A 19880-nucleotide genomic window follows, 5' to 3' on the forward strand; every position below is an offset into this window, starting at 1 on the left:
TGTTTTACATCAATCCATATATGCCAAAAAGAAAATAAAATATAATATGGAAACCAAACATAATTTTAGATGAATACAACCACATCAAAAAACTTTATAACATTTACTATATATTTTTATTTAGAGAACGCTAAATAGATTTGGAAAAAAAAATCATCAAAGTTTATTATGTAAATGGTTTTTTTTCTTGTGTTTTTATTCAGTTTAACCGGTTCAACCGATTTATTTTGACCGATTCAACTGGGTTTTTCTAAAAACCAGCCGGTTCAATCCAGTTCAGAAATCAATGTAAAATCGGTGATAGTTGAACCGCTCCCTCCACCGGTTCCCGGTCCAACCGGTTCGACCGGCCGATTGAAACCGGTTTTTAAAACATTGGATGTATTAGGCAATATTGAGCAAGTTAATATCTCTGATAGTGAATTTTGAAATTTAAAACCTGAAATCTGATTCCATCTTCTCCATATTTGTCTCTCAAAAAATTTGGGTCAAACCCTTAAAATATTGTCAATGAAGACTTAGGGCAAATGAATTCCCAATGATCCTTCTTCCAGGAAGAGAAAGGCGACGGAGAAGACAATTTTGGTTAGCACATCTTGCCTCTTCCCTCTTTCCACCATTCGGCCTCCAACCCTGTTTCTCTTTGGATTTCTTGATCAATGTATTTAAGGTACTGCAAATGCATCCACAATTATGAATCGTGGGGTTGTCAAGGAGCATGTTTATACAGGTGTAACGTCCTAAAATTCAAGACTAAAAATTTCTTTTAATAAAACATTACTTAAAGTAAGACCATCAATTCCAAACATAATCAGAGTATTAATTTCCAAAATATATATCCGTTATCAGAGTAAAACATTCCCAGGCTGTCTAGTCTATGGTGTGTGCCATGCGATCACCCCGAGCTCTTCCCTCCGCTACCGGAAGTACTTGAAACCAAAACTGAAAACCGTAAGCACGAAGCTTAGTGAGTTCCCCACCCTACCACATATCATGCATAATCACATACTGCACATACTGGGCAACGCCCGCTATCCTGGGCCTCGCCCCTACCTCGGGCCCCGCCCGTTACAACGACCCCGCCGCTCCAGGCCCCGCCTGGCTTCGAGCCCCGCTCGGATACAGATCTGTTTCACTTAGGCCTCACCTGTCACAGGGCCTCGCCCACTAACATATAATAGCACATAAACATATCACAACACATAAGCTAAACACATATGAACGGATCCTGTCCTAAGGCCTCGCCTATCTTGGGACTCACCTTTGTCCTGCTACTGATGAGTCATGGAACCCCGTCCATGCTCCTACTGATAGTGAGGTACGGGCCCAGCCCACCCTCACTCCTTCCCTAACTCGAGCCTCGCCCATGATCTGCTACTAATGAGATGTGGAACACCATCCACACTCTGCTATTGGTGAGTTACAGGACCTTGCCCACACTCACCTCCCTACCAGGCACATACAAGTATCACACAGACAACAAGTATAAACTATCACATAAACCATTCCTTGGGAACCCGCCCGCTATCATTGGACCTCGTCCTGAATATCTGTGACATCCCCAATTTTCACGGCCAGAAAAGATCGATTTTGTTTATGCTTTATAAAAATCAGAGTACTTCATTTCATAAAAAGGTTGCGGAATTTGTTCCCAGAAAAACATGGTAAATACGTTATTAAAACATTTTCGAAGGAACGTATTTATTTCATTTTAAAACGTTTGGGATGTCATCGTTAATACAGAAACATAAACATAAACAGAACTTACAATTATTTACACTAGTGATCTACATCTCTTTAAATCTCTCAGTGTAATGTCACTTCGTATCGTCACCTGTGATATAAATAAACTGAGTGGGTCAGGTTAGGAAACCTGGTGAGTACATAGGGTTTTCAACCCACAATAATATAATTATTATGTTCAATCATCAAACAATTAACCCAATTACCCATCCCCATTATCTTATTTACTCTTAAGGATTTGGCCTAAGAGTCATCTATCATGCATTCGTTTATTCTGAAGTCCCTTACTTCCAGGGTTATAGGACTGGCACTAAATCCATAGCTGCCGATGTTCGTTCGTAAAGCACTAAGTCCATAGCTGCTATATCCTACTCACCGGGTACTAAATCCATAGCTACCAGTGTTCAATAGGTACTAAGTCCATAGCTACCAATCCATAGCTACCAACGTCTAACAGGTACTAAGTCCATAGCTACCGGCGTTTGTCCCATAGGCACTAAGTCTATAGTTGCCAATGTATACTCACATCATCTTCTATCTCTCATCATTCATCTACACATCTCATACCCAACATATTCGTATATATAAAATACGTATACAGTTTAAATTCTCTAAAACATGTATAAAACATTCATCCAGCATAGACAACAAGTATTCAGATAATATGCACACATAGCACGTAGTTTATATAAAATACTTCATATCTATGTGTAAGACGAAAGGGACTATGCACTCACCTGAAAGGTGGTGACTCAGCACTCGGACAGCACTTCGATACTCTCAAAACGATTTTCCTTCGATAAAACCTAGTACCAATATCACTAGGGTTTAGTCTAACGATAACCGCGTCAAATTAATAGTCTAGCTATTATTATTATTATTATTATTATTATTATTATTATTATTATTATTATATAAGCATTAAATAACACTCAATATAACTCATAATAATAGCCCAAATACTCATTATAAGTTCCTAATAACGTTACTATATTAAAACATAAGCTATACTAAAGATAGGGTAGGTACAACTCACTTACAACAGGTTTTTCGCAAAACCGGGCTTCGCTGGAGCAGTGTTCCAGAGCCGAAAGGCTCTTTTCTCGAGGCTCTGGGAGCCTCGGGGCTTCCTTCGGGTGCTAGGGGGTTTACCCTAGGCTTTAGGGGGTTAGGGAGGCTTAGAGAGAGAGAGAGTTTAGAGAGAGAAAGAAGAGGGTTGAGGGGTGAGGAAGTTGGAATGCCCGACACCTCTATTTATAGTGAAAATATCTGATGGAATCGCCGAGTAGGGGGACCTACTCTCCGAGTTGGTCGATGTGGTGGCCTTCTAGTGGTGCCACGTGTCCAATTCTGGTGGTGCCACATCACCCCCTATCGCGTATCAGCCTTCAAACTTAGAAAAATCATAACTCTCGCATACGAGCTCCGTTTTCGACATTCTTTATATCCACGCGTAGGTAAAATAAAAATCTACAACTTTCGTTTAGGCTCCGTCGGCTAACTCTCGACCGATCTCAAATTTAACAGTAGGGGGCATTTAGACTGTTAAATGACCGCGAAGAATTCGTAACTCCTTCATACAAACTCCGTTTTCGTCCATATTTTTACCGTTGAGTTCCTATTAATGAGATCTTCAACTCTAATTTAGGTTGCGTAAGCCAAAAACCGCTCGAATTAAAATTCGAGTTTCGGGCCTTGTACTGTTAAGCCGAATCTTAGAAAAATCATAACTTCCTCATACGAAGTCAAATTTGGGCGTTCTTTTTATCGACGCTCTTAGTTTAACATATTCTACAACTTTTGTTTAGATTTCTAAGGCTAAATCTCGCTCTATCGTAAATTCACTATTTACGCTTCCCGGTGTCGTGCCGGTTTTGCCGTAAAACTTCGACGGGCCATAACTTCTTCGTTATATTTCGGATTTCGGCGTTCTTTATATGTACGGAAACCTTGTGACATATTCTACAACTTGGTTAAGATTATTTATTCTAAATAATCTTTTTTCGAAAAGTCGTTTTCGACCCCTACTGCCTCTAAATTGACTAGCCCGAATCTACGGGCGTTACAATTATCTCCCCCTTAGGATGATTACGTCCTGGAATCATCAACGAAACAGGGCTCGTATATTGACTCCATACGTCATCTCTTCATCCTAGTTAATAATTTATAACTTCTATATTCCTTCAAGTCTATCTCTTTAGACTCATTGACTGCAAGCAGTACTCGATCGTGCACCTGCTCTCTACCTAAGGTTAGACTCCAAATTATGACCTTCAAGTCACAATCTCAATCCTTACTGGATACGAACTTGAGATGACTTCTTTTATTACTACTATGGATCGATGTGTCATATTCTAATGACCTATCATCGTATGTTGCAACACTTAGACTTAGGTCTCTTAGAGTTAAATTCTAAAACAAACTATGCCTTCCTTCATGTTCTAATGTGATATAATCACACTTTAACATTAGGCATTTCTAGCTACCAACTTCTTTAACAACGAGCGCGATATTTCTATTGATCGCTTTGATTTCAATCGTTTGCTTTAAGTCGGACGCTACATCAAACTTGGTTCTCTGAACCGCGTAACCTACTCATCGTAGTCGGACTTAATGTGATATGACAACTAGGGTCGGGATAACAACAATCTTCTTAGTCATTACCGAAACAATGGTAACGACATACTTGAATAAAACGAAATCAATTACTAGCTTCTTGGTACCCTCGTGACTTTCCCTGATCTAAGTGTGAGTCTTGTGCTTCCGGTAGTATAGGCCTCTACTACCATTCACACCTACTCATACTTGTTCCAAGTATTGTCTCGCAGTTTCCCAAGTCACCATGCATCAAATCACACAATCATTCAACACATCAGATAACAAAACGAAGGTTTTATATTAATTCTTGAAATGATTACATAGGTGTTCAAGTTCACGCTAGACTATGCCTCTACTAGGCTACATCATACGAAACTATGGCTACTGCATAATCCGATCTTCGGGTAAGAAGTCCTCATTCTTGATTCCTCGCATGGTTCTCTGCTTCGTCAAGGATCATGTGAAATGCCCTTGGCCTTGGTGGCGTTTCTGGTCTTGCTGTTTTATTTTTCCTTGGGCAGTCTCTGGACATGTGCTCCTTGCCTCCACATCCGTAGCATACTTTATCATTATGTGTGCAGTCCTTGGAATAGTGACCAGTCCTCCCACACTTGTAACAAGTCACTTCTTCGTTGCACTTCCCACCATGCTTCTTCTTGCATTTATCACACCATCTCGCTTCACCTCCATCTCCTCCTCCAAGCTTTGAGAATTTGCTTTCCTTGTTGGACCTTGAAGATCCTTCAAACTTCCGCCTCTCTCCTGCCTTATCTTTTTCTAGACCCTTTTCTCTTATCTGGGCCTCTACGTTCTTAGCTGCCCTAACAACTGTTTTCAAGGTAGTTGCCATTTTGACCATTGGGCCAAAGTCAGTGGGCAGTCCGTTAGCAAAGCTATCAATCTTGGAGAGTTCAGCAGGCACCAAGTAGGGGAATAGCTTCATCCTCTCGGTGAATGCGGTGGCATACTCATCAACACTCATCTTCCTTTTCTTCAGGTTCTGAAACTCGTTGTTTAGGTCTATCAGATCTATCTCCGAGCAGTACTGCATTTTCAATTGTTCCAGGAACTCCTCCCATGACATCCTTATGGCTTCTCCTCGTGGTATCGTATCTGCCAATAGCTTCCACCAACTCAAGACTCCAGTTTTCAGTTGTCTTATGGCGAAGACGGTCCTCTGTTTCTCGCTACAGTCGCATCTCTCAAACACCATTTCCATCTCGGAGATCCAATCCATAATCTCAACCGGCTTTGGGCTTCCTGAGAGACTTGGTGGTTTCGCACCAAAGAAATTCTTGTACATCCGCCCATCCTTGTTGTTTCTCCCTTCTGGGCCATCCCTTTGCTCACCTTGAGTCCCTACTTGACTCACTTGGCGACTGTAGTTCCCTTCCTCAGATTGCTCAGGAACTGGCTTCGTCGGTTCAACATGTACGGTAGGTTCGTCCCTATTCAACATCCGTCTCATTTCTTCCCTTTGTTCAGCCAACATAGCCCGAATCATGGCTTGAACTCCAGCCATGGTGACTGGCTCAAGCGCAACTTCTTCTACAACAGGTATTTGCTGAACCACTGGGGGTTGGTTTCTGTTCCCATTTGCGTTTACGTTTCCACTACGGGTTCTTGCCATCTTGATCTATACACCGAATAAGGTGAATCTAGATCTTAATTTAGGATTGACGCCTTAAATCATCCTTATCACCCCGAAACGTTTATATGCTAGTTCTAATATCGTAGTTAAACGCTTAGAATCCTAAACACATAAGGTTTCCAGATCCGGTCGACAACAGACCATAGATCCGAACAAATAACAACATATTATGCACAAAGCATTTAGCACATAAAAGCAATTTAGGCATCATTCCAAAAATAAGATAGTGCTCACACCTCACAATCATCGCTTAGCATTCTAAGTTTCAGTCTAGAAATAAATCCATATTCCTAGTTCGCTTAAACTAAAGCTCTGATACCAACTGTGACATCCCCAATTTTCATGGCCAGAAAAGACCGATTTTGTTTATGCTTTATAAAAATCAGAGTACTTCATTTCATAAAAAGGTTGCGGAATTTGTTCCCAGAAAAACATGGTAAATACGTTATTAAAACATTTTCGAAGGAACGTATTTATTTCATTTTAAAACGTTTGGGATGTCATCGTTAATACAGAAACATAAGCATAAACAGAACTTACAATTATTTACACTAGTGATCTACATCTCTTTAAATCTCTCAGTGTAATGTCACTTCGTATCGTCACCTGTGATATAAATAAACTGAGTGGGTCAGGTTAGGAAACCTGGTGAGTACATAGGGTTTTCAACCCACAATAATATAATTATTATGTTCAATCATCAAACAATTAACCCAATTACCCATCCCCATTATCTTATTTACTCTTAAGGATTTAACCTAAGAGTCATCTATCATGCATTCGTTTATTCTGAAGTCCCTTACTTCCAGGGTTATAGGACTGGCACTAAATCCATAGCTGCCGATGTTCGTTCATAAAGCACTAAGTCCATAGCTGCTATATCCTACTCATCGGGTACTAAATCCATAGCTACCAGTGTTCAATAGGTACTAAGTCCATAGCTACCAAGTCCTAACAAGTACTAAATCCATAGCTACCAACGTCTAACAGGTACTAAGTCCATAGCTACCGGCGTTTGTCCCATAGGCACTAAGTCTATAGCTGCCAATGTATACTCACATCATCTTCTATCTCTCATCATTCATCTACACATCTAATACCCAACATATTCGTATATATAAAATACGTATACAGTTTAAATTCTTTAAAACATGTATAAAACGTTCATCCAGCATAGACAGCAAGTATTCAGATAATATGCACATATAGCACGTAGTTTATATAAAATACTTCATATCTATGTGTAAGACGAAAGGGACTATGCACTCACCTGAAAGGTGGTGACTCAGCACTCGGACAACGCTTCGATACTCTCAAAACGATTTTCCTTCGATAAAACCTAGTACCAATACCACTAGGGTTTAGTCTAACGATAACCGCGTCAAATTAATAGTCTAGCTATTATTATTATTATTATTATTATTATTATTATTATTATTATTATATAAGCATTAAATAACACTCAATATAACTCATAATAATAGCTCAAATACTCATTATAAGTTCCTAATAACGTTACTATATTAAAACATAAGCTATACTAAAGATAGGGTAGGTACAGCTCACTTACAACGGGTTTTTCGCAAAACCGGGCTTCGCTAGAGCAGTGGTCCAGAGCCGAAAGGTTCTTTTCTCGAGGCTCCGGGAGCCTCAGGGCTTCCTTCGGGTGCTAGGGGGTTTACCCTAGGCTTTAGGGGGTTAGGGAGGCTTAGAGAGAGAGAGAGTTTAGAGAGAGAAAGAAGAGGGTTGAGGGGTGAGGAAGTTGGAATGCCCGACACCTCTATTTATAGTGAAAATATCTGATGGACTCGCCGAGTAGGGGGACCTACTCTTCGAGTTGGTCGATGTGGTGGCCTTTTGGTGGTGCCACGTGTCCAATTCTGGTGGTGTCACGTCACCCCCTATCGCGTATCAGCCTTCGAACTTAGAAAAATCATAACTCTCGCATATGAGATCCGTTTTCGACGTTCTTTATATCCACGCGTAGGTAAAATCAAAATCTACAACTTTCTTTTAGGCTCCATCGGCTAACTATCGACCGATCTCAAATTTAACAGTAGGAGATGTTTAGACTGTTAAATGACCGCGAAGAATTCATAACTCCTTCATACGAACTCCGTTTTCGTCCATATTTTTACCGTTGAGTTCCTATTAGTGAGATCTTCAACTCTCATTTAGGTCGCGTAAGCCAAAAACCGCTCGAACTAAAATTCAAGTTTCGGGTCGTGCATTGCTAAGCCGAATTTTAGAAAAATCATAACTTCGTCATACGAAGTCAGATTTGGGCGTTCTTTTTATCGACGCTCTTAGTTTAACATATTCTACAACTTTTGTTTAGATTGCTAAGGCTAAATCTCGCTCTATCGTAAATTCACTATTTACGCTTCCCGGTGTCGTGCCGGTTTTGCCGTAAAACTTCGACGGGCCATAACTTCTTCGTTATAACTCGGATTTCGGCGTTCTTTATATGTACGGAAACCTTGTGACATATTATGCAACTTGGTTAAGATTATTTTTTCTAAATAATCTTTTGTCGAAAAGTCGTTTTCGACCCCTATTGCCTCTAAATTGACTAGCCCAGATCTACGGGCGTTACAATATCATACTAGCATATTGTGCCTAGGGCTAACCCCCAGGTCTTCTACACATAACTACAGGGGCCGGAATTGTGGCCGTAGACCCATTCACACAAAAGGGAAACTCACCTGCACTGGCTGATCTCGCTGATGATCCTACTAGCTGCTGACCGACAATTCTCTGAACTCCTGCTCCACTAGCTCCCCAAGCTACCAATATCAACACACATATCAACCCTACTCGCCGAGTCTACCTACTGACTCGTCGAGTTCATATGCCCAGGGTCCTTTTATTCGCGACTCGACTCACCGAGTCAGTCCATGACTCGCCGAGTCCATGGAGTTCCGAGTCCTGTCCTGTCCAACTCACTGAGACTCCACCCGACTCACTGATTCGAGTGTTAACTCAAATGGGCTTGGGGTTTCACGACCTGACTCGCCGAGTCCAAGGCAATCTTCAACAGACTCGTCGAGTTATTCTTCCAACTTGTCGAGTTCCTACCCAACTTCATCTAACTCGCCGAGTCTACCCATGTGACTCGCCAAGTCGCTCCTGATCTTAATCCATTCAGTAGCTTTTCGAGCCATGCAGGGGCTCCAAACTGTAGAACTATCCTTCCCAATCCTATTCCTCACGTAAAGTTGCAAACTTTACGTGTAGAGATGGAGATCTAGGCTAAACACACCATAAACTAGGTTTTAAGGCAAAGAGGCTTAACAACCAACCCAAAGACTGGTGCTTTATGACATACTGGACCATCCCAACACTAGATCTGGAGTGGCAACCACATTTCTGTTGGATTAGTGTCTAAGTCCATAACTATTTTGGTATGTACTTGACCCGATGGTGCATGGTCCTTTTGGGTTGCCTTCACCAAAGCAACTTGATAGGATGAATTATAGAGAGAAAGGATTAAATATGATTTATTAATATATTATGAGAATAATATATTAAAGGAGAAATCATATTGTTTAATTAATATTAGTCAATAATTAATTGGCAATTAGTTTTGTGACTAAAAGAGATTAATTAAACTTAAGGGACTGGAATTGTAATTATAAGATAATTGCAATTTGGGCCATGGATTGTCTTAAATTAAGGAGTGGACGAATTCTATGGGGAAACCCATAAGGAAATCGTCCAAGGCCCTAATTAAAGGAGTCCATGGGTTGCTTAGGGCTTAAGCATGGTTTCCTTGTTAGATAACCCTAATTGCCTAACTATATATAAGACCCTTATGACCCAAAAACGTGGCTAAGCTTTCTTCTAGGGTTAGAACACGTTTTGGGCAGCCTCCATCCTCTCTCCTCTTCATCCTCTTGCTTATGGTGTTTGTGAACCATTAGAGGAGTGACATTTGTGACTCTAAGCTTTCTAAAGTCATTACAAGGAAATCTGAGATTGTTATTGCTACATAACAATCAAGGTAACATCTTAAACCTATTCTCATGTTAATATGATTACTTGAATGCTAGAATTAGGGTTTATAGTATTGGATAACTTGCATGTACAATAGAGAAACCTAGATCCAAGCATTAGGGTTTGTATGAGCACATAGGATGTTCTTAGGACTAAAACCCATCAGTGGTATCAGAGCCTAGACTGGTTTCTATTGTATTGATGCATTGTATGATTGAAAAATTTCTTTTTTGTGTTTCTGGGGTCTAGACTCGCCGAGTCCATAGATGAACTCGCCGAGTCCATGCTGACTCGACGAGTCCATGCCTGACTTGACGAGTCGGCTGGTCAGATAGAGGGAAAACCGGGATTTCTTGTTGTTTTTGCTTAAGGATAGTTGCCTTATCATATTAGATCAATATAAATCCGATTTTTTGATATATATGACTATATTCTTGATCTAATTGAAGATATTTATCAATTAATAAAATATTTGTTTCCTTATGTGATAATTGATTAATTATTTTAATTAAATTGATAAATTGTTTTGCAAGAAATCATTAAATAAATCAAATATGGATAATTATGTGATTAATTGTTAATTTAGATTATTTGTTATTTGATCCTTGTGTTATGAAAAGTTTCACATTTTCCCCTTTAGGTTTTATAGTTTAAATTTGACCTCAAAAGTTTTGTTGTTTTGAAATTTAAATAGTTGAAACCCTAATGTTTTGAAAAAGGTTTCAAAACTTGCCCTCAAGTTTTGGAATTTAAATTTTGATTAATAGTTTAATTTTGATGTATATTTAAATTATAAACCCTAATGTTTTGAAATGTTTCAAAACTTGCCCTCAAGTTTTGGAATTTAAAAGTTGATTAAAAGTTTAATTAGGAATGTTAAATTCTAAAACCCTAGTATTGTTTTGAAAAAGTTCAAATCACACCCTTATGGTTTTATTAATTAATTAAGGTGTATAATTAAAAGAGGTTTAATAAATCCATAAAAGTTTAGGTTAACAATTTAATTGAATTAAAAGTATAATTGTTAAATTTGACCACCTAATATTTTAAAAGTGTAAAATACACCCTATACTATATATATAACATTAAAAGTCTAACATTATATATATATATATATATATATATATATATATATATATATGTATGAGTAAAAGTCAGTCTTACCGTTAGTAGGCCTCATTCACGAAGCTGGTCTATAAGGGGTGTTTAAGGAAATTGCCTATAAAATGGCGATTGAATGGGTATCCACTCTTACCTACCGCACTCTTGACTAGTGGAGGGTCGTTAGCCGAACGGGTAGGATAGGACGAAACCTTCCATTATAAGTATAATGAATTACTAAAGTAACTAAATGGTTTACAAATTCCCAATATTAGTTACTTAGGAAAAGTGAATTGATGCAATTCCATGAAATTACACTTTGTGCCCTTGCGAAGACGTTAGTGGAGCGTGTGTGGTTTACCGACACACTAAATGGTTCTAAGCAAAGGTAGCAAAGGGTGACTCAATGTTTGTCATAGTTCGGTGGAGTGTGTGTGGTTTACCGGCACATCGAATAGGTGACTGTAACATGTGAGGGCACCATGTAAGTTTGCATGGTTATTCACACCCGCTTTGTGATCCTCGACATCCCAGTCACAAACAAGAGGGGCATATCAAGATTTAAACATGCCATTGAAAGTTCAATGAATCTCAAAGGATCTAGGAGTTTTCATAGATTTAAAACCTAAATTTCTTTTTCGTTTTTCATGGTGGAAATTAGTGAATCATCATTCACTTACCTTCAAATGTTCTGCAATTTGGGTTACGGCATCCCTCTCTCGAGTTGTAGAATATTGTGTTGGGTCCTAGCCTTAGTATCTCATTTGGGTGATTTACTTAGGAATCAATCAATCAACTAACTTGAATTCATTTTCTCCCATTTTGTAGATGTCAAAGTTTGACAACTGTGGTCTTCTCAAATCCCGTGGAACAAGCATTCCACATGAAGATGATATTCCATGATTCGATCGAGGAATAAGAGATCATACTTCACTTCCTCCTCCTCCTCCAATTATTCTCCCTAACCCACAAGTTCGAAGGCTTGAAAAGTTCAAGATCACTCAAGCCCTTTTGGCAAGTAAACATAAAGAAGGAAAGTCAGTGTGTGCACATGTCCTAGGGATGAAGTCACACATTGATAGGTTAAGAATAATGGGATCCGTTGTCTGTGAGGAGATGGATGTTGATTGGGTTCTTTAGTCACTTCCTAACTCATATAGTGACTTCGTAAGAGAGTACTATATGAAAAACCGCGACGTGACCCTTATAGATCTCACCTATATGCTTATTGCTGCTGAATCGGCAATGGTTTGGCGCAATAGAAAAGCAAAGTTGATTGGTGAATCTGCCTTCGAGACCTCTATGGATATGGACAATGGCAACGAAAGACATGCTATGATCGAAAAGTTTGATCATAAGAGAAAGGCAATGTCTGAAGTAGTTGCATGTCATGTTCCAAAAGAGTCAATTTGCTTTTATTGCCAAGAGAAAGGGCATTGGAGACGAAGCTGCCCCATTTACCTAAGAGATCTAAGAGATGGGAGAGTCAAAACGTATGGCTTTGCTTTAGGTAAAATCCATTGACTAACTCTTTTAAGCTCCTATTCTAGATTATTAATATATAATGTGATAAGATTACAATTGATGTTTTATGGGATCGAAGAAAAGAAAGGAAGCTTAAGGGAAGAAGTGAGCAGAATCTAATCGTGAAGGAATGGATTTCGATCGCATTTCTCGAAGATTAGATTCTTGAGCTACTACTTAGAGTTAGAATTAGATTGCTAAGAAAGATGTATTAGCATATTTTTTCAATGAATTGCATTGTAAGGACAAAATTTTTCCACAATAAAATAAATTTTGATTTTATATTATTTATTTATCCTTGCAATGGCGTATATGAAAAAAATTGATGTTTGAATGTTTCTATTATTGCAATAATGGATTTGGTTCTTATTATGTTATTTATGGAAAGTCAAGAGTTTACCAAATAGGGAGAGTTTCTCATCGCCCAAGTTTCAATTGGACAGAAACTTGGAATCATGCAACTTGGTTGCACGATGAATGAGAAATTTCATATTTGGAAATTAGACTAATTCATTGACAAAGTGTCGAGTGAAGGACTAGGAGATCGAGTACACAAAGTTGTGTGTTGATCAAGTCCACCACAAGAATAATAAAGATATTCGTCATGATTTACTAAAAGTTTAGTAAATATGATTATACTTACAAGATTAAGTGTAATTATGAATTGATTGAAAAAGTTTAAATCAATAGCAGAACGAATAAGAAGAATCAAGTAGGCAGAAAGATAAAAGTTTCTCCATTCTAAGAAGAAGGGAGAGTACCTTTTATGCTTTATGATAGGTCTTAATGATTAAGGACCATATCTCAATTGATCCTCTAATTAAGTCTTAGCACAATTGTATGTCTAAGAAGAGGAATCAAGAATTGAAGAAATGGTTAAATCAAAAGGTCAATCGTACTTCGTTCAAATAACAAGTCTTAGAGTTAAGATTGTGACAATGAGTGACAAGTATTAAAAGGTTTATAACGTTCATCAAATGTGGAAAGTTGTGATGTCTTGGATTAGACAAAGATCAACTAGGACCAATTTATGAAGTGTTTTGATAAAAGCTACACTAACTCTTGAATATTTGTTTGTCAAGAAATGGTTATTGACAAGAGAATCTTATATGTCAAGGAGTCAGTAGGAGTCTTAATGGTCTTGAAAGGTTTCAAGAACAAATCAAATAAACCTTATCAATCATCACTAACACACGAGTTGAGGTTTACAACCTATCGTGTTGACATTATTTTGTTTCTGTGCTGTTCCAATTAAGTTAATTATGCATGTGAGTTCTATGAGTTCTCATTTTGAACGCATAAAAGGCAAGGCACCTTGATCAATGGAAAGTACATTGATAGGAAAGGGTGAGCTGCTTAACTACTTGGAAGACATGGTGGGCAGCTGTGTTACCATAAGGCAAGAAGTCAAGATTAAGAAAGTTCGGTCCATATGAGTTTGAATTTGTCGTAAACTTTGGTTTTAACAAATTCACATGGATAGGAACACATACACCGTTTAAATCTGAGTGTCATAAGATTTACTCCTTTATGAAAATGATTGTGAGGAAATGCTTTCACTAAGAAAGATTTTAAGAAGATAGTGATTGTAAAATTGCATTCTCGAATTCGATTATGGTTACGATATCCCTTTCCATGATTTGAATTGTGAGGTCTGGCAATTAGTCTCAATTGTTTAGACACACATATGAACTATCTAAGGCAAATGTGTATAAGTTTAAGAGGCCTTGATAAAATATTATCAAAGCATTAAGTATTAGAAACATGGACTTAAGAAATTCAATAAGTATTGTTTTTCTGAAAGTTAAGGTGTTTATGAATACATGTCGAAGCTAGTGGCAACATAAGTGTTATGTTTTATAGTAATCATCATGATAGTGGGAGCATAAAAGTTATGATTGTATGATTATTATGGAAAGTATTGCAAGTTGGCAATATTAATTATAGAAAATAAGAGTTATACCTTGCAAAGTCGTAAAGGTTGTAAAGTTGTTTTGCTATAATTAAGGGAGAGAATATTATGCTTCATTTCAAATCTAAAGGATTAGGTTGAGAAATGTTAATAAATTTAGTCAAAGGTACATAGTGTGTTCTTAAAATTTCGATTATGATTACGGCATTCCTCTTCACATTTCGAACTTTGAGAACATAGCAAATAAAACATTATGCATTGTGTCCCATATGCTTCGGGTATAGGATCGATTGCAAATGCTTTAATATTTGACCATTCTAAAATTTTCCAAATGTCTAGCACATTTAGAGGGAAAAGGGACTAGAATCGGTTTTGACTAAAATAATCAAACAACTATCAAAGGACAATCCAAAGTTCGATGAGGATTGGTTGCTTGTGAGTAGTTGGAAGCATGGTATTGAATGGACCATATCGACATTATTATAAATTGAAAAGATTCTATTAAGAATGAGTTGTCATATGGAAATTATGGAAATGTTTCCATATTGGATGGACCATATCGACATCATTATGATTAGATAAGATTCTATTAAGAATGAGTTGTCATATGGAACATATGGAAGTGTGTCCATATTGGGAATTGAATATTGAGAAATCTATGACTAGATTAGAAACTTCTATGCAAAAGGATGTTCAAAGAAAGTACTTTGAGTGAGAGACATCACATCTATGGAATTGTCTTGTAACAATCTCCGAAAGAAGACTTTGTAATATCATTGGAAATAGTCTTAGTGACTTTGGGGCAGTGACATTACGAAAGGATCATTGCATAAAGTGTTAGAATCTAGCATATTCTATAAGTAGCAAGAAATTGATATTCTTTCACTTATGAAAAGGGATTAGGAGTTGTGAAATGAGAATGGTTGGAAATGTGTTCAATTTGATCTATTTCACAAAGTAAGAACCATAGGCAAACATTGTGTGCATGCTAAGAGCATGGGACAAGTGTAATAATTCAAGTAAGAAGTTGATTACCTGAAACAACAAATAATGAGTAATCGATATGGTGATAAATAAAAGGAGTTTTATTTATACTCAAAGGTTTGAGGCCATATAGGATTAGTATTATTCTTGTGTTTCACTTTGCATGTTTTGACTTCCAGAATAATTGAGTTTATTAAGAATAATCGAATTATTCGAACGGGCCACAGTCGTTCATATGTTGGAAGTAGATATGAATGAAGACTATTGTGAATTGGTGTGTGGATTGTCTAAAGAGCATTAGACATAAGCAAATGTTTGCTGCAACGTTCATGAGTGCTTATGAATATGAATTTGAGCATTGGATCAAACCCACACTCACTTGGATCACTCCATGGATTGTATCACGAGTGATTGGTGAGACGATAACATCTTATATTCTTGAAACCGAGATGTGTGAGTTGTATCTTGCAAATCAGTTGCACATTGATAATATGTAAACGCACTAGTAACTTGGTGTTATAAAACATATTGTTGTGTGTAATTCGGTGAGTGAGTGCAAGCAAGCATTGTATCAAAGTTTATCCGTTCCTTTTATCCAAAGAAGGATAAAAGTGATATCTTTGGGCCCCTCGATGATTTAGTGATGATAAACGTAAATGCTCGGCCTGGCTTGGGCTAATTTGATTTGTTCAATTAGTCAATCGTCATAAATCGGAAATTGATATATAGTACAAAGAGAATGATTTGAAATCATATCTCATATGATATCTAGAATGGAGGAATATATGATCCCTTATCTAAGGACACGCGTATCTGATATGATCAGAGTTGACCACGGCTTTGGAAAGCTACGATTGCAGATCGGGATCCGAAGTCATACGCATAATAGTTATTAGACTTATCCAAGTGGGAGACTGTTGGATTAGTGTCTAAGTCCATAACTATTTTGGTATGTACTTGACCCGATGGTGCATGGTCCTTTTGGGTTGCCTTCACCAAAGCAACTTGATAGGATGAATTATAGAGAGAAAGGATTAAATATGATTTATTAATATATTATGAGAATAATATATTAAAGGAGAAATCATATTGTTTAATTAATATTAGTTAATAATTAATTGGCAATTAGTTTTGTGACTAAAAGAGATTAATTAAACTTAAGGGACTGGAATTGTAATTATAAGATAATTGCAATTTGGGCCATGGATTGTCTTAAATTAAGGAGTGGACGAATTCTATGGGGAAACCCATAAGGAAATCGTCCAAGGCCCTAATTAAAGGAGTCCATGGGTTGCTTAGGGCTTAAGCATCCAAATTAGGGTTTCCTTGTTAGATAACCCTAATTGCCTAACTATATATAAGACCCTTATGACCCAAAAACGTGGCTAAGCTTTCTTTTAGGGTTAGAACACATTTTGGGCAGCCTCCATCCTCTCTCCTCTTCATCCTCTTGCTTATGGTGTTTATGAACCATTAGAGGAGTGACATTTGTGACTCTAAGCTTTCTAAAGTCATTACAAGGAAATTTGAGATTGTTATTGCTACATAACAATCAAGGTAACATCTTAAACCTATTCTCATGTTAATATGATTACTTGAATGCTAGAATTAGGGTTTATAGTATTGGATAACTTGCATGTACAATAGAGAAACCTAGATCCAAGAATTAGGGTTTGTATGAGCACATAGGATGTTCTTAGGACTAAAACCCATCAATTTCTAGGACCCAAACTCGGATTGGGTCTCAAACAACCATAAAACCCCCAAATCTCATAACACAAAATGGATCTAGATGCAAAGGAGGGAAAAATAGCAGCTTATTACCTCCATGATGAACACAAACTGAAATAGATCCCGGATCCACACTTCCCCTTTGAAGCAACCTTCTTAATCTTCAAGCTCCTTTCCAAAGTTTCCTTCCTCCAAGCTATTTCTCTCAAATGATGGAAGCTCCAGGGTTTACAGGCTCTCTTGGATGATAAGGAAGCTGAGGAAGGGACATAACACCCTTTAAATAGGATACAACTCCCTGGATTAGGGTTTTCCTTGTACAGACCAGACTCGCCGATTCGGTCACTTACTCCTCGACCCGAATCCTGCTTGGACTCGCCGAGTTCCTCCTTGGACTCGCCGAGTCGTCCCCTAAACTTAGGGTTTCCTTTCCTTTCTTGGCCTTTCTGACTTGGGTGTTACAACAGGTTTTAGACTTAATTTAATCAAAAGGTTGGAAACTTGATGTTTTAAAAAACCCTATTTTTATCTAACCTAATTTCTTAATTCTTTTACTATTTTCAGTCATAGGAGTATGGTTGATCAATAGGTGAGTCCTTTTTTTATATTCAAGAACCATCTTGATTGTAACATACGCATGCACAACTACACAAGTTCTTATTATCCCTTAATGTTCTTTATATAGGGCCCAATGTCCAAAATTAGGGTTTTTTCACTAAAAACACATGCCACGCCATGGCACCCAAGGCCACGCCGTGACGGATCATTTAAGTCCCGTAGTCTAAAACATTCTGCCACGTTGTGGTGATGCTCCACCACGTTGTGGTCACCCAACTTAAATTTAATAGGGATAATGACTTGATAGGGTAAGATACTTTTTGAAATGTACACATTTAGTCCTTATTCTTTTTTTTGTAAAATAAACCCTTATACTTTGTTAATATGTACACATTAGGTCCTTTTCACCGGATTCTACAGGTTTTGCTGACGTGGAAGGTTTTATTTTACAAAAAAAAGAATAAGGACTAAATGTGTACATTTCAAAAAGTATCTTACCCTATCAAGTCATTTCCCTTTCTTTTATTTTGTTGAAATGAAATACCCAGGTGATATCCACATATCCATAACGAGATTTTTCCAACTTTTATTCATCATGAAAAGAGGAGAACCCCGATCTCCGACGACTCCTTTGTGTGTTCCTACACATCACTGGTAGCAAGGAGGAATGATGGCAAAAACAACAAGGTCGAAGGGGGAGGCAGGAGGAAGTAGAGACAGTAGTTGGTGGCGAGGAGCTGCTCTGGTAGCCCCCTCGTCGATTCTTTCTTCTTTTTCTGGCAACATATCTCAAAGATGGAGGCAAAGAGAGACAGATCGGAGAAACACAACAGGTAAAGGGTGTTTGGCTGTTTCTGTTCGACCGGAAGGAAGAGAGACGAGAAAGAGAAGGGTCGCCGCCCTTTTCTTGTTGCTGGAGGATCATCCACCTCCGGTGATTAAGCTAATTAATTGCTATTTAGTGCCACTTATGCTTCCACATCAGCAAAACCTGTAGAATCCGGTGAAAAAGACCTAATGTGTACATATTAATAAAGTATAAATGTTTATTTTACTAAAAAAAAGAATAAGGACTAAATGTGTACAATTCAAAAAGTATCTTATCCTATCAACTCATTTTCCCTAAAAGAAATTTCGTATATGACCGGTATACCGGGTATAACCGGTCACAAGGATTGCATTGTTACAAAAAATAAAGTATAAGAGTTTATTTTACAAGAAAAAAAGAATAAGGACTAAATGTGTACATTTCAAAAAGTATCTTACCCTATCAAGTCATTTTCCCAAGTTAATACATAAAAAGTTCATTCATACCTGGAATGGATGTTACAGAGAGAAAGAGAGGTAGCAGGGCCGGCTCAACCCGTTTGGGGGCTCAAAACGACCCAAAAAATTTGGGGCCCTTTGATATTTGGTTAAATTCCTTTTAATCTTGAAAATTAGTTTTTATTTTTTCATGTTGTAATTAATCAAACTTAAATGGTTTTAACGAACTAAAACATAACATACATGAGAGATAATTAAAGTAATTAAAAAGAAATAGTTGAGTTATGATCCTATTACTCCTCGTTTGATAGAGAGAATACGGGGTATGATATATTTTTCAGTGAAATTTGAAAACAATTTCATGACATTTGACTACAAGTCTAAAATACAATCATATGACAAATAAATAATTTTGGTGATCTTTGATTAAGCTTTATATTTATATTCATTTTTTAGGTTTTTCTTGAAGATTGTAGCAAATTATTATCCTTGTTTTGAATATTAATTGTTGAGTTTTTTAGTTTCGAAAAATATTTATTAATTCATAAACGGTTAATAGGTTAACCGAATAACCTAACCGGGAAAATAGGTTAACTGAAAGCCGATTAACCGACTTTTTCGATTTAGGTTTATGTTTAAGAAATTAACGAACCGATCGTTTTGGTTAACTTTCCAAAATGTGATTTCGGTTTGGTTAACCACCCATAAACATCCCTAATTATGAAAAAAATTGAAAATAAATTAGACCAAACTCGTAACAAAAGGAAAAGTTATTAGTCTAAACTTTCTTACCAAACTGACATAAACCATTTATAA

Source organism: Lactuca sativa, chromosome 4 (assembly GCF_002870075.4).
Source record: "Lactuca sativa cultivar Salinas chromosome 4, Lsat_Salinas_v11, whole genome shotgun sequence".
In the NCBI taxonomy this organism is placed as follows: domain Eukaryota; kingdom Viridiplantae; phylum Streptophyta; class Magnoliopsida; order Asterales; family Asteraceae; genus Lactuca; species Lactuca sativa.